Consider the following 16,401-nt stretch of genomic DNA (forward strand, 5'->3'; position numbering starts at 1 on the left):
CTTTCGAGAAGGTTGACTATAATCTGCTTTAGATTTTACCGCTTCTCTTTTGATAGTACATTTCTTGCTTCCTTTTTTTTTTTTCATTTCTGGTCTATAAATTTTCACCACGAGACACCAAGCCTTTCCTTATCGCTAGCAATATTTGATAACGGTTCTACTTCCTCTTTACTCTTTTCGCCATTCCATGTCAATCCTTCACACTCATATTTAAACAGTACCGTATTCTTCATAAAAAGTCTATTTTTTTCAGATTTTCCATAAATGCTCATCTACAGCCTATGTATTTGAATATGGAGGTATTGCATGATCGCCGCAAGGTTTTCTCACTACAGACAAAATTCATTAGGAGTTGAAATTCACTTTCAGTAAAAATACCTTTCAATACACCTTTATCCGTGATACTGCAATCTCTTCCATAATTGTTGTACATGGGCATATTCAGCCTGGCTACGGAAGCTCGCCCAAATATGAAAATTAACCTTAATATTACAAAACAAAATGAGAATTTTCCCAAGACAAGATATTCCTAGGAGCAGAATTTCTCGATAATAAAAAAAAAATCCTTTCCAGTCAGAAGTTTAATAAACTCAAATGGAAGTATCTCTCACATTTTAGACGATTATCATGTTATTTTCCAACCTAGTGAAACTATAAACATTCTCAAACTTCTCTCTGAACAATATCCTTATCCTTGTTTACATCTAATTACTTTTCTCCTTGGTCTCCATTCCTTGTTACAGGAATGGACTTTTTCCCCTGCCACACGAGTTTCATCCTCTCATATGGGTAGGTATAATGAAACGCCAAATTTCGGAAACACCTTACCTACCTACCATTTCAATATTGTTCCTCACGTCGAGTAAGTTCCTTAAAAACAAAAGATACCAAGGAAACACTCTAAACGCTCCAAGGACGAACTAGACAACAGCTTTCTCGTAACCATCACGATTGTTTATGAGAGAGAGAGAGAGAGAGAGAGAGAGAGAGAGAACCTACAGCAGGCATGAGCAGACTATAAACACTTATAGATCTTATCTCCGGGTTTTCAGCCAACATGGATGATAAGACCCCTCTCGTGCTGATAACAATGAAAGTGGCCACCACCACCACCGCACCACCTGAAGCTGAGAACAACGCAAACGAGAGGCTCTAAAACAACCCCAGTAAAACATAATGAAGGGTGGTGCAGAAGGATACAGGGAGGGACGAACGATAAACGAAGATAACGACCGATAAGGCGGTAAGGGCGCAACGCAACGGCAAAGAATGACGTCCCCCTTGCCTTTTATAAAGAATTCTTGAAACTGCTTATGTTCACGCCGTATTTAACAACGACTACACGTGTGTAGACATACTGTATATATAAAGGTCTCTTTCCTATACATGCCGTTTTCTAAACAAACTCTCACCGCCGGCTCCCTGGTGAACACGAATGAGCAGACCTTTAGCCAAGTTACATTAGCTGCATTCTCCTCGTTAGATTAGCCAATTAGCTTAATTAGTTCGTGACAGGGCAGACACGACTGGCTTCTCTAAAGTGAGGGGAAAACACTTTTATTTCAAACAAGAGAGGCGACGGGGCCACCAAACAACTCTAACCAAGGCTCCGAATTATTACCACTTCAGTAAGACAGTTCACAGTGACTATGAAATTGCACCCACCACCTACAACGCTGACTGTCGAACGTAGGGTTACCCAGGGATATGTAAATTGGGGCAGGTAAGTTATTTTAACCACGAACTCTACGCTTACGAACAAAACAACAAGATTGTTTGTGAAACAAAATAAAATACATACATAATTATACATATACAAATGTATGTATATATATACATACACACATACACACATATATATGTGTGTGTGTGTGTCTGTGTTTATAAAATACAATGAACACTACATCAATTAACTGTTGAAGAAAACCCCGTTTATTTCTGCATAGCCTACAGCACAACACATTCTATATTGTATTCATGTAGATATCTCACTAAAATGATCAAACTTCATGACAACTACATAATTTCCTTATCGCTAAAATACATGTTGGTATCTTCAAATCTACAACATGGACTGTTCACCAACGTCCAAAGTGCGTGGAAAAATATAAGGCAGAGAGTAATGATTCTCAAACTTAATAAAAATTATAGCTTTAAAAACCAACTTTACACTAAAATCAATATAAAAGAATCCATTCGGTAAAAAAAGAAAAAAGTTAAGTATACCTTAGTTTAACCAGACCACTGAGCTGATTAACAGCTCTCCTAGGGCTGGCCCGAAGGATTAGGCTTATTTTAGGTGGCTAAAACAAATTGGTTACCTAGCAATGGGACCTACAGCTTATTGTGGAATCCAAACCACATTATAACGAGAAATTAATTTCTGTCACCAGAAATAAATTCCCCTAATTCTTCATTGGCCGGCCGGAGACTCGAACTCGGGCCTAGCAGAGTGCTAGCCGAGAACTCAAATTAAATAATCTTTTACTTAGAAGAAACTGCCGATATGAAAAATCCTGCATTAAAAACCTTATGATATAAACGAAATCCATTTAATCAAAATCTTGCAAGAAATCCATGAATTAATACTTATACAATTTAAATCCAATGTTAAGGACTCCCACATAACCCACCCCAAAAAAACTAAATATATATATATATATATATATATATATATATATATATATATATATATATATATATATATATAATATATATATATATATATATATATATATATAAGGACCTGCAACCCTCCAACTTCATTTCATCTGACTCTTTTGACCCGAAAAAGTTATTCAGGTGAAAAATAAATAAAAATACGCGAGTATCCGTAGTTGTGTGGAAGGTATATGCAATTGTGAAAGCAATCACAAATGGAAACCCCCAGGCGGCTGAGTGAGAGAGAGAGAGAGAGAGAGAGAGAGAATGCTGTGGAGGTATAATGGGAACCTATGATAATTATTGTTGTTCGTGGCAAACGTTCATTTCCTTTTTCACACTACAGATATTATGAAATATAATCTAAAGAAATAATAACATTTCGGTCTTGACACATTTGACCAAAGATTAAAAAAGTCACTAAAAATAAATAAATAAATTAATTAATTAAAAACCAGTTTCAAGTGAATTGGGAGTTCATTCACTTCGGCTTTTACATCACAAAAAATACTACTACTACTATTAACAACAATAATAATATCATTATCATCATTTGATGACATAATACGGCTTTAATAAAGCACCAAATTATGCTAACAAAACCATGACACCTATTGGTTACACCTCTCGTTGAGCGACGCGACACTGAACAAACCTGGAGTACCAAGAAAAATCCACCTGAGAGGATTGCACCATAATCCCTTTTGAAATGGATACCTCTGTGAGAGAGAGAGAGAGAGAGAGAGAGAGAGAGAGAGAGAGAGAGAGAGAGAGAGAGAGAGAGAACAGGGCCAATTACTCGAACTTCCCAATTATTTCGGAAAGAAAATAATATGAGAGTTGCTATGCCGTACCGCGGTTGCTCTGCGTGTCTCCCTCCTCTTGCTCACTCAACTCCTCCTCCTCCCGACATACCACTTGGGAGCAATTTTAAACATACCTCCACCAACTTCTACACATCTCAACATACCTTTGGCAACTTCCAGATAGTTCCAAGGCTATAAACTGCCGAGTAAAAGAGAGCGAGAGAAAGGAAGAAAAAAGGCTAAAGAAAAGAAAAGAAAAAAAAATAAAAGGATCAACCTCTGAACAATAAAAGTCAGCGGTTTGCTAAAGAATTCTAACGTGGTGAACTTGAAATCACCCGAGCGTTTTTAGCAGCACAAAAAAAAAGATGGGCAAATTAAAATTTTGCTAATAAAACCATTACAGTAACAGTATTACTCCAGGCCATAAGCAAAATAATTAGAATAACACACAAAAATTATCATTACGATGAACATACGCACGACAATAAAAATAACTACCAACATAAACTGACAATAAGAATTAATTTAAAAAACGGGCACTCCAATTCGGGCACCAACCCAGGTGAAAAATAGCCACATCAATCTCACTTTAACCCAAATGGTAACTAATCACATATGTTCCCCATCAGTGAAAGTGAAAAATCATTACGCGACTTTCACATCGACCGAAAAACAAACTTATCACATGAATTTCCCGTCAACCCAGTTGGAATAATCGAATGTTTTCTGCAACCCAAAACACTTCACGGCAGTTAAGCTTTGCTCATTTGTGGACAGAAAACATACAGCAGCCATGTAGAGTGCGCGATGCAATAAACGGAGCATAACAACAAGAACGATGCTAATGAATAGTAATTCGTGAGAATTCTGCAAATCCAGTAATGCACGCAAAACCCAGATGTTCATTTCCTTATGGGGTTTATTGGTATTATACAGAGAAAAGGAGATGAGAGGAAAAACGGGAGATGTGAGGAAAAACGGAAGCCAGGAGAGAATTCCTGAACATTACAGAAAAATAATATAGGGAAAGAAAGAACCACCAAACTGGGCAAGCGTCAGATATAGTGATATGCTGGATGCAAAATTGCTGGCCGAGAGAACATACTGTTTAACTAAAATAAAGTCATGGTATCAAATATGGGGAATGGAGCTGAACACTTAAAAAACTCGGCGTATGATTGTTTGTAGTTCTTTGACATTTTCACTCACTGTTTCTTCAGCTAACTCATTTAAAATTCTTACTGTCATTCGTGACTGAAATTCACTCTTGCGAAACACACCCGGTCCATCTCCTCCTTCAATTGCACACACAAAAATGACGGCAATGAAGTAAGTCGGACTCCCAAAGCATAAAAAATAAAACCGAGGTTCATTTACCACATGGCAAAAATTGAATGGGAAACTCACACATTTGAAGCACCAGAGCAATGGAGGTGGCGAAGATGATAAAATTACCGGGTCCCTTCCAAACATGTACTCTGATGTTTTTGTTCTATAAAAAAATAGGGACATTTATATGGTGTCCGAATTATAACAAACAGCAAAAATAAGACATCACGGTAGCTAACATAAAAGCAAATTCAACAAATTTAATAATCTAAGGAAACTACAGACAAAAAAAAAAAAAAAAAAAAAAAAAGAAAGCGGGTGGAGGGTCTACCATGCATCACGCTTAAGCACGGACTACTAAAATATCTTACATACGACAACTGATGAGCTGATCGTTTAAAAGGTACCGGAGTGGGCAAAAGGAAACGTAATGCCTACAATTATTGAAAGGAAAAGGTAACTTATTGCCAATCCAATCTAGTATATTTTTTCTTTAGGTTAACTTGTTAAAAAGAATGACCTTAGTACCCATTACTCAAGAGACTGTTCGTCTTTGGATTTGTCTGATAAGCCAAATTTGGAATTCCCGTTCACAGTATAAAACTCTAAACAAGAGAACAAACTTTAGAATGTCGTTAAACTTTTTTTTATTGTGAGATGAACACAGTTTACAAATACAGGTGAAATTCAAAAATAATATTTGTTTTAAATCAGTGAAAATATATCTCCGACTAGTAAAATTTTGATGAAAGCAATTCCAAATAATCACGAAGCGCTCGCTAGTAATGTTCTCAATTTCAAATTCTGCCAAAAAATAAATAAATAAATAAATAAATAAAATAAATAAATACATAAATAAATGGCCCAAAGGTACTGAAACATAAATGGAACTTTCAAGTCTTGAAAGAACGACCGTTCGCAATTTTCGTTGTCCTTTTCAAAGCGCAAGAATAATCCCCGAATTAAAAACAACTCAAAACGCCAGAGGGAAGCACCTTGAGTAGCGTCGAGCGTAGAGAATTCTCCGCGAGGAACGGAGGTAATGACAGTTTTCCAATAACAATTATTTTGGCCTGGCATCATGAAAACGCTTCCCCGCCGATGACAGGAGTTCCCAATTCCAGCGGGTATATGGCCCCGTGCTGGAAAGGAGCAAGTCAGTCACTTCCACCGCCATCCCCTTTACGAGGCGTCCCGTCGAGACCATCTCAATTCTGCCGATCCCGACCCGCACTCGTGCAGATTCCCAGAGCATTGTTCACGCGGAGGTGGTTCGTGTCAACACCAAGACGACTTTATAAAAGTGAATCGTACTCCAACAAATTTTGATAAAAATAACTACAATCGCCATAAATTTTCACAAAATTCACCCTAAGAAAATATTAAATTTAATCACACTGCAATAAAACTATGCGTACTAGTAAATTAGACTGCAAAAAAGCATTACCTGGCATAAATGTTCATACAAATTAATGAATTTCACACCAAAAATACTTAACTGAAATTAATTATAATACACCACGTATAAATTAATCATTCTGCAACTCAAATACTTATTAAAATAAATTCCATAGAGCAAATATTTGTATATATATTTAATAACATTCTAATAGACATTAATAAAAATAACTTTCATTCCCACCATAAAATAACAAATAAATTACACTGCAACAATAAAAAACTAAACCCATTAAAACAAAAATATTAATGAAAATCACACTGCAACTCACCGGTAATTATGAAATCATATTGTAATTTATATTTAAAAATTACCAATTTTACTGCACAAACTTATAAAAATATTATAAAATAAAACACTGCGACAAAAATACTTGCAAAAATAAATGTCTATGCAACACACATTTATTAAAAAGAATCATACAAACTATTTTTTGAAACATTCCAACAAATATATATACAACACTACAACACACATTTGTAGGAATAAATCATACTGCAGCATATTCAAAATATTCACTGAAACAAAAATTAAAACTTGTTAACAGGCTGGATGAAGCGATATAAGTACACGCAGCATTGCAAGAAATATCACAGTGGCTAAATTCGAAGTAGACAATAATTCCCTTTACGAAACAGCAACGGAAAGAATACAGAGACAGCGTGACACGCCTCCCTTCAGATCTGTGGAACGTGGGAGTTTACTGACAAGTACCAAACCAAAGTAAAAATTATTCTTGAATTTCGAAACCAAAGTCGCATTAATTTCCTCAGTGCTGACATAAGCTGATGTCCTGTCAAAGGGTAAAACTTGCATTCTCTGAAACAAAAGCAAAAGCCATAGGGATCTAACGTATTTAGGCCAACGCGCTGATGTGCATGGCACTAGTTCCCAAACCATCTCATGCTTCGAGAACAAACAATAGTACTGTGTTCGAGTAAGTTCCATCAATGCAAAATAAAATGTTCAGCCATGGAATTTCACCTTTATAAATACATGCTCTTGGGCATTTATATACTCGTACTTTAATTTTAAATAATGTATTGTAAGTAAAACACACACACACACATATATATATATATATATATATATATATATATATATATATATATATATATATATGTATATAATTTTAATTTTCCTTTAACTGGGGTAGCTCAACGAAAAACCACACATTGGCTATACCCCTATTCATACTTCCGCTGCTGTACACACGTACGCACATACATACATATACATACATACTGTATATGTCACCAAATTTCATGATCTACTGAAAGTAATAAAACAGGATGGATCAGTACTCTATCACTCTACTAGAACACACACAGGAAAAAATTTTTAAGGAAAATTCAGTAAAAACGATTCATGTAATCTTCACTCTCCTTATCTCGATGACAAACTTTATAATCTCCAAAGCGTCTAATACGAAAAGTATTCCATTGCTTAAAAAAAGGATAAAATTAAAAATAATCTATACACAAACAACAAATGAAATATTATGATACTTATGAAGTGATCTTACGCAAGTCTGGTCAACAAAAAGTTAATTGAACCCACTGTGAACCCATTGTGAACATTCGAAGCCCGAACGGATTCGGTCATATAACTAAGCTGATCATTCCATAATTTGTAACAGTTGGAACAAAAGATGGAACAAAAGAAAGAAAATTTTTTTAAAAACTGGAACATTCTTCTACAGTGTGCAAAGAACACAATACAATGTTTCATGACAAAGTTTCCGTCTTTTACGCTTCAAATCTTATGGTTTGTAGATATGATTGGGATCTTTAATATTCACTTACAGGAATAAAAGAACATAATAAAAAGTTATAATTTCATCTGAAGCATATGTAATGACAGTATTTACTTGCTAATAAAGGTATTCTACATAGGACTGTAGAAGAAAAGTGCTGTTTTAATTACTAGATTCCTTGATTATAAATTAAAACGATCTTCATTTCGGATTTTGATCTAGAGGTAGCCAAAAACTAAAAGCGATGCAAACTTAGTTGTGTCATCTATGAAAAAAAATATAGTAACATCATATAACCTATAAAGGATTTAATACTAAGGGTATTGTAATGAATATTCCAATACCATGAATAATATAAAACGCACGCTTTTTTTCTCTATTATAAATAAATATTTAAGTGCCCTCAAAGCAAATGGATGATTCCGGATCCTTTGGCCCCAACATGATAACTACCCAATTACTTTTCTCCTCAAATATCGGTTATTCATTTACTCAAGAGTTAAGTAACTGATGATCTATTCATGAGACTTGGTCACGTCTGAATTTTCCTTGATATAATCTTAATACTTTTTCATCTCTTAACAGCAAAAGATAGTTGAATCGGCGAAGAGTGGATTAATGTTCTTTGGAGTATAATGTGTTACACTCAAGGAATTTGCATTCATTACACTGTTTTCCAGTCCGATCTGGGATAGAATCATATTTCAAAGCAACTGGGTATACGACCGAAAATCTGAAGCAACTTGCACTACTCTGGAATAAAGAAGATGAAACTACTGCATTTTCGGAGTCTCACAAATTATTGATATTACCTTTCACAACCTATTCTCACCTACCATACCCCAAACCTAAAATATAAATCCTTACCAAGATTTGGGCTTGGTCCCGTAACCCCAACAACAGAGGATGTCCAAATTCCCATGCACAAGAGTGCATTTAGAATGGAAAAAACTTTTTTTACTGAATAATTATATAATGCTACGTTCTCAATTTTTCACTTCCTCAGGAGAAAAAGTGAACGAAAAACCGAGCAGACCTAAGCTTGAATGCATACAAAACAGATTCCAAGCATCTGAAATATTCTATAAACAAAAAAAAATTCATATTTCCTCATTCCGTAAAACGAAATTATTGTGCCAACTTGTAAATGTTATTTTACAGGAACGGTGGATTAACATAATCCGATGCATCTCACAGGAGATGAGATCAATAATAAAAACCAACCAAAAAGAGCAAGCAAAAGCCGTTCCTGTCATACAATGTCAGATTCAACAGTCACAAGGAATTATGACAGCAATCCTATGAATTCTTGAACACATCGACCAAGATAATAGGAAATTTCACAGCTCATATCCTTGAAATGACTTACTAAATACATTTTGTCAGGACCTTGTTTTCACATTTTGTTTCTGGGCAATTTTACCGCCTGCCATTTAATACCCATTTTCAACACGCCTCTCCGGGGAATTGGGTTAAACTTGTTTGTAGTTGTCCCAGAACTTTATTGGGCCTCCACCAATAACCCCAGCCACTACAACAACTAACCCCAACACCTCCAACCCCAGCCAATATATTTCAATACGTCGCTGGGAATATCTGCTCCCTCACCCCCTCCATTTCCAGACAAATGATTGGGCGGCTAAACTATAAACTCTAAACGTGCTCGGGTATATACACACAATCTCATCAATTCCAGCTAAGGACCGAAAGGTATCGGTACACATTCTGGAAAATGGTGAGGGAAGGAGGTAAGAGTTTCCTCCGAGTAAAAGCAACCTGCAGCGTTCTTCAGGCAATCGCTATGTGGAAATAAATGAGAAGGTGGTCATTTTGGCAATAACATTTTCCTCTTTTTCTTTCTTTATCTATGCGTCTCGCCTCTGGAAGGGGTTGCTTCGGAGAAAATTAGCTTCCAGTCTTTACCGAAAGTTTTGTAAGTACAATATTTTGAAATGACGTTGCTACCTCCATGTCCATGATGACAGTTTAAAATTGCTCAAGTAATTGTAATAACTCCATACTCACACATTTTTACGGATATTAATTTTCCCCCTATAGATAATCAAACCAGGATTTCCCTTTTACCTTTCCATAATAATAATAATAATAATAATAATAATAATAATAATAATAATAATAATAATAATAATAATAATAATAATGTGACACCATAAGAAAGATATGTATCTCCTGAAACAGGTACACCATAACTAAACTTGAAGTGCAGAGAAAGATTCTGGAAGCCTGCTTCTGTGAGTTTTCCTTTACTAGTGTATTTTTCCAATTCGGTGGTGTTGAGAGCGTCCCATTCCCCTAAAGTAAGACCGATACTATTTTAGAACTTTAGTCTTTCCATAATCGTTCTCATGTAATTCATATTTCTAATCATTTCCTTCAAAAGTGTCCAATAACAACAACCTCCTCAAACAGTGACAACAGCAGCAAAATCAGTTCTGTTGAGATTACCGAAACTCCTATTAATAGTTGGTACAAGAATTATTCGTGCTGATAATTATCAACCACCATCACGAACAACAATGGTCTAAATATCAGTAACATCAACATTCTTATTTTCATTACCGTTAAAGTCATCAAGTTCACATTTACATAAACTACGACATTCCCCTCAAGTCAACCAACCTGACATAAACTCAACATGCAGAAAATTCTGTTCCGCGGCTTCATGCCCCAAGGTCAACCTCCGCGACGCTGGGCTCATAAAGCATAGCCCAGCCGTCTTTGGTGATAACCCATTTCAAGGATCAAAAGCTATTCTGACAATGCCTGCATAAACTCGCTCATATGAAAGTCGAAGCTCAGAGCACTTGGTGAATGACGATTTACATCCCAATTTGATCGTGGATGAGGTAATTACCCTAATAAATAATAATGACCCCAATAAATATGTATAACTTTGGAAGGAGTTTCCTTCACGTAAGAAATTTGCAGTTCCTTAGTTAAAAAAAATTAAATGTTAAGTCCCAACAACTTTTCCCTGTCTGGACACCAGCAGCTGGTCTCAAAGAGGGAAAATAAAATATTAATCTATTTGTCTCTCTCATTTGAACCCCCTCCCTGGATTACTGTTCTGTACATCATCTCCTCGGTCAACTTCGATCGCTCCTCATTTTTTAAATTTCTTAAATTAATTCTCCCTCTTCTGCCTTTGCTGTGACACCTTTAGAATCTAAACTGTATATTGTTGCTACTTATGAAAGAGTTGCAAAATGGAAAGCCGCATTACAGACATAACATTCACGCATACCATAAGCAATACTGCTCGGAAGTGTCTAATTCACATGCATACATATCAATTTATTGGATTATCTCCTTCGTTAATCATTAGTTTTTCAATTCTCTCTTTTCACACACACGTGTATTTTATTCGGAGAAAGCTTATTTTGCAAATTACTGGTGTATCACATTTGTTCCGTATGATGGGCATCTCTTCAATAATCAATAATAAACAAAAGCTAACACTACAACAACCACACCTAATCATGAAAAATGCAGGCGTTGGCTTCAATGACGACATTTCCCATTTCGAAGCACTCAAAACTTCTAGACTGGCGTACCAAGTAGGCAAAGAGGGTACACACACGCACGCACACACACCACCTGCAATGTGCCTTATCCAAACTTTGTACTCGGAGCAGGATTGCGTGAAAAGATGTTGCAAAGGGTCATTTGCATAAACCGAGTGCATTTGTTGTTTCACGAGGCTTTGGTGGTGTTCTTATTTAAGCGGAGGCTCGGCTCCCCCGATAATGTTATCCCATCTCGTTGGGAACAATAAACGATCTCGGTTATGGTTTCATTTATAATCCGAACGCTAACATCCCAAAAAAATAAATGAGAGAGAGAGGAAGAGAAAAAATTATAATCCAGACGTTAACCCACAAAAAGATAGGCAGATCATTTTCATAATATTACGGAGTCATGAAGCAATGAGACAGTTTTTATGCATACGTGGACACGAATATACACACATGAATTATTAACACTGAAGGCAGAGTTGAGGAACATTATTGTTAATTGTAACAAGAATAAATATAACATGCATGTATGTATGTATATATTATCGCATAGCTTCCCTATCATTGAATTCGCAGGACATAACTTTCCTCGATGATTCACCAAGTGTATTATATACGTAAAGACAAACATATATAAACACATACGAATAGAGTAACAATTTTTAATCAAAGCAAATCCAAATGCAACTAGATCCGGCACTCTAGATAGTGAAATAAATAACTTTATGCTCTCTCCTGTATTACAACTCACGAAACAAAAAGCTAAACTGAGGCAAAGTAAATAAGCTAACTAACATTGTACAAGGGAAGTAGCAGTACAAGCCAGACTCAAATAGGCTACGTATGTATAAAAAATCTTTTTCCAAGACCCGTACTAGATCTCACAAGCAAAACGTCCAACAGTGGAGCAGTGAAACCATCGCATTTCAGTTCACATAATATTTTTAACTGCTACAGACCTTCAAATAAAAAAAATTAATATTCTTGGTCTATTAATTCTCTTTAACAAAAACATTTCAGATTTTACAGTGCCTGAACGAAATCACAGTCAATATTACATTAGGTCCCTGATGACAATATTTGTACAAAAATTAACAAAGACTATTTGATAACATTCTGGATTTGACTCTGAAAAAGTCAAACGACACCTAATATTTGCCATGTGTGGCGATGAAAGACTTTTCTATTAAATAGTCGAAGATTACAGGATTTGGGTGGTAAGGAATTCCCAATTCTGCAGGAAGTGCGAAAAAAGATGGTTCAAAATGACTGACCTTTACATTTCTAATGTTCACGAAAATCTGTAACAGAGATATGCACGACGAGTTTCATGTGCATTGGGAAGACAAGACGGCGAGAAATTAGAACATAATAAGAATGTGAGAGAGAGAGAGAGAGAGAGAGAGAAGAGAGAGAGAGAGAGAGAGAGAGAGAGAGAGAGAATGTTAACCCTCCGAATGATACTGTAAATAACTTTTGTTGAGTTTTCGCAGTTGCATGTATGTTGCAAAGAAATTTGTGATGAATTGGTGGATGAGGTTCACATAGAAGATAGCTATTCGGTCTTTTTGGTATGATCCCTTTGCCGACTGTTGCCTCGTCCCATTACGAAACTGCATTTCAGCGGTTACAGATCAAGAAGTTTGCCTTGGAAAACATATAAAAACATTTAACCATTACCTAAATATATCATATCTTTAACATACGAAAATGCATGCACTCAAAAACTAAACTTTTTCTTTGTCAACCATAGTACAAGGTGCTCACATTTCTCTTCGCCTATATATTTTATTAACACCGGAACTAGGAGCAGGTTTCATTTTTTAGTATTTTCTTAACAACCCTCGTAAAGGATGATTTATCTCAGACTTTTCATGTAGGTAACCTAATTAGGGATTGGTAGTTTCATGATCCTCTACTTACTAACAACCTACGTTGGAGTTCATATTTTTCTTAGCCTCTTCTTATTAACTTCCTAAGTATGAGCTCACGTTTTTCTTAGCCTTTACTTATTAACATATTAAGTAGGAGCTCATATTGTTCTTAGCCTTTATTTAAGATCCTAAGTATGAGCTCATATTTTTCTTAGCATCTACTTATTAACATCCTAAGTAAGAGCTAATATTTTTCTTAGCCCTTACTCACTGACATCCTAAGTAGGAGCTCATATTTTTGAAACATTTTCTTATTAACAGAACGAGTAGGAGCTGACATTTTTCCAAACTATATCGTAAGGTTGCCATCTAACAAAATTCTAAGCACAGGCCCCGAATCTCCCTTCATCCCTGTGTCCACTTAGCATATCACCAAAAACACACTTGTGATCCAAAGTGGCAGCAGTGCACGTAGCTTCATCGAGTCTCTTCATCCCTCAACTGGTAACCTGCAACCCAGGATACGAGTGACGTAATTGACAATAGAGTACAGAGCTCCATAAGAAGCTAAAAAATCAAGGGACTAAAACAAATACCAAATTGCATTCGGTTAGCAAACTTCCCCTTTTTACTTGGATCTTTTGGTACGCATGGAAATTGTACGTTCTTCTTGTTCCCAACATTCATTAATTAATATATACATATATATACATATATATATACAATAATGTATATATATATATATATATATATATATATATATATATATATATACACATACACACACGAGTATGTTGTGTGTGTGTCTGTCTCGCCTATTTTAGTATGCCTAGGATGGACTTCCCTAACACGTTACAATAGCAGGATACCTGAAATAATAGTATGAAAATTATACAACTCATGCATAAACAGTTAGCTCCCCCTGGTATAAAAAAAAAAAAAAAAACTTTTACGCTAAGAAGGAAAGATATTGCAAGACAGAAAGGAATTTTGAGCCATATGAAGTTCGTGTCGTGACTACGTGGCGAACATTCTATACACGCAAACCATTCGAGCCATGTGGTGGATTGTTTACGTCTTCGAGGGTTGGGAAAGGACATGAGAGAGAGAGAGAGAGAGAGAGAGAGAGAGAGAGAGAGAGAGAGAGAGAGAGAGAGAGAGAGAGAGAGAGAGAGAGAGACTTATTTCAGAATGTAAACACTGTCTGGCAGAGAAGATTCGTCTGAAAACAGTTACGATACATACTCCAAATTATGTTTCCCAAACATGGACAAAAATTTTCAAAAACAGAATTAAGTGCAATGACGTTCACTCTTGGGTACAAGTTGAAAATACACGTCCTCGTGCTCCAAGTTTAAAAACTAAAAAATATATCTTCCTCTATAACTGCTGATCAAAGGTCTGTGGCATCTGTTTACTCCAGAGCCTGCAGGTAAAAAAAAAAAAAAAAAAAAACTGGAATATATCTTTATTTAAACCTCAAAAAGCAGATATAAACCATGAATGGAAACGGTGTGACGAACAGGAAAACCCTTTATAATTTCTGACAAAAGATGAAGACGAAAGCATTCACACGGAATCTGCATTAAAAAATGAAAAAGGAAAAGAAACCCATGACTCAACTTGAAATAAAAGACGGATCCAGACGAAGGAAGAAAGTGCGTGATCTGGACACAGGTTTGGTCCGACAAGAACTTGCATCAAGACGCTGCTGGGGCTCGAAAGAAATCGGTGAATAAACAGGCAAAATAATCCTGCAAACCCCTTATTCTTTATTCAAATCCTTTAATGACACTCATCCCGCCAGGCTATTAAGAAGATTATTCCGATCAAATTGCAACCTAAAGAATACTATAAACATAATGAATTTTAGATTCTTCCTCTTCAAGAAAATCGAAAATTGTTTGTTAAATTCATCATGGATCTCATCCACAAAAAAGAAAAGTATGTAATGTGTGAAGAAAGCTGAAACAACCAAGAAACGAAGAAATACACATGAACGCACTCAAACAAATCGATAAAACAAGCTTCCAGACCACTTCCAAGACGAAGCTCACAGAGTCATCAATTCCTGAATATCACTCTCAAACGAAATACATAAATGACCGAATAGGCCTATTAAAATGTTTAAGGAAATGAAAAATAAAGCAAAATGTCAATGAGCAAAAGCACGAAATGGCAGCGAAGGAAAATAATGGCCCAACACACTTCCTGGTCACTTCCGCCGACGGCTTCTGTCGTCAACGTAAATCTGTGAAAGGCAAATCAATGGATACGTCACTCAACTTACTGCACCGTGACATGAAAAGGCCCTTCGAAGACATAACCTCAGGGGCAATGATCGAAGCTGAATAATCTTGGCATTTTCCATTGTTGTTTACTTCTGTCTAGTTGTCTAATATATTGCTTTAAAATTTATACGAACGATGCCAATCATTCTACGCATTTCCCTGGAAATATTGTGCGAGCCTAATAATGCAGGTAATTTTGATGATAAATTTTCAAATGGTATAAAACTGTCTTCGTTAGTATTATACAACAGGAGTGCCTTCCTGTGGCCCGTGTACGAGAGAGAGAGAGAGAGAGAGAGAGAGAGAGAGAGAGAGAGAGAGAGAGAGAGAGAGAGTGGGGCTAGCTACAGATAAAGAAAAGAGCACAAGAGTCAGTGAGTCATACCTGAACTACTTAACTGCGGATGAGCCCCGCGCGCACCAATATATGCATACATACATATCGGCTATTTGTGTGTGCATACACATACAAAACCCTGGCATCTATAAACTTCATATATCCTGCAGCAGTCAGTAAAACAAAAGCCCTTTCCTTCTCTCTCAATTATGTCATCGTGTTATTTTGCGCATTCGCTGAGAACCAGGTTAACTTTAAAATACCCAACTGAAAAGCAGTTATTCGGAAACAAAAATACGTTTATGAGCAAACAGCAATTTCAGTATTGTATGTTACTCATAAGCAAGTC

Source organism: Macrobrachium rosenbergii, chromosome 55 (assembly GCF_040412425.1).
Source record: "Macrobrachium rosenbergii isolate ZJJX-2024 chromosome 55, ASM4041242v1, whole genome shotgun sequence".
Taxonomy (NCBI): domain Eukaryota; kingdom Metazoa; phylum Arthropoda; class Malacostraca; order Decapoda; family Palaemonidae; genus Macrobrachium; species Macrobrachium rosenbergii.